This window comes from Amia ocellicauda, chromosome 1, assembly GCF_036373705.1.
Source record: "Amia ocellicauda isolate fAmiCal2 chromosome 1, fAmiCal2.hap1, whole genome shotgun sequence".
Classification (NCBI taxonomy): Eukaryota; Metazoa; Chordata; class Actinopteri; order Amiiformes; family Amiidae; genus Amia; species Amia ocellicauda.
Genome location: NC_089850.1, coordinates 43076796 through 43078416, shown reverse-complemented (window position 1 = coordinate 43078416; position 1621 = coordinate 43076796).

Genomic DNA, 1621 nt, shown 5'->3' with positions numbered 1-1621 from the left:
GCCACGTAGAATTAAGGCAGTTCTGAAGGCGAAAGGGGGTCAAACACAGTATTAGTATGGTGTTCCTAATAATCCTTTAGGTGAGTGTATATAGTACACAGTAAGTAAATAAATAGTCATATATTCAAGTTCTATCAGAGCTCTTTGTATGTCATGATATAATTCATAGAGACAATATTATCATCCATATAATATGAGATTTAAGGAAAGCAAGGGTGACTGAAAAAGAAAACAATGTTACAAAGCTTGTAAATTGTGAATGTTACAACTAGCCTGCTAGAGAAAAATAAAATGGTCAAATGTACGATGCTAAAAAATAACCTTCTGATGTTACCTTTGCCCACGTCGACACTTGTGTAGCCAGCAATTATAGTATAATGATTAGAATTGCACTTAAACACAGCACTCATTTACCTTCCATTACCAGTTCTTAGTTGTCATAAAGGCAGCTCAACTTGTGTTGTAAATTGTATGCCTTTCACTTTAAACTATACACATTCATTTGTTAAGTACACAATATCAGTATATGTTAGTTTAGACAGCATGTGTATTGATAAAAAGTTGAGAATGTTTTTAAGCTTCAATGTAATCATTACTGTTGCTTTAGATTGGTCAAATCTATGCCTGCTTGAATGTAAATAAACTGAAGCAGTAAACATTATTTTTGTATATTTAAAATAAAACAAAACTACAATGTACACATTTAATTTTCACAGTTATGCTCAATTTCCCTTGCGTTTGCCCTTCAATACTCATCTTGAAAGCTCAGGCATTATCCTGATTATTGCACAGAACTAATGGTCAATGTCATAAACAACTGTCTTATCTCTTCACTCTACCTGAGTCACTGTCTAATGTGTATGAAACAAATAAAAATTTCAAAATCCATTTAGATGGTGTCACAAATTGAAAAGGGGCAAACAAGCAATAGTTTCAAGTAACAATGGGAGACAAAAAGCAATCTAAAACATTAAGATAAAAAAAAATCAGTGGCTTTACACAAATTCCTTAATGTAAGTGGTCTCAACGCTTTTCTGAAATAGACATTTCATTGTATGATTCACCTATCAATCTTAATTATAAGGCCAAAGAATGACAGACCTAAGGGTAGAAACGTTTTCCATCTCCTTGATTATACCAAGGCTTTTTCATAGGCTAACTGTAAGCAGCTGCTTGCACTTCAGTAGTAAAATGTAAATCTAAACACTGCCTGTTTATGTAGCTAAAGCTTCTAATCATGCAAACGTATAATCCTCTGACACACAGTATCTTTAAGAGTTTGATTTAAAGGCAAATCTCTTCAATTAGACCTCTCAACAAACCAGAAATCCAGAGTCTCGGAATGACTTATTAACCCTTAAGGAAAACAAATAATAGCAACTTCATTATTATTATTATTATTATTATTATTATTATTATTATTATTATTATTATTATTATTATTATTATTATTATTATTATCACTGAGATTCATTTGAGGATGTGGTATCATGTGAGGGATGCAGTACTGGTATTGGAGAGAAGCAAACCTTTTCCTATTAGTATTCTGGCTTCAATAGTGCCAGTTGTTAGATGGATGTCAGACCCATTCAACTGACTTCTGTCTCTGTGTCATTATATA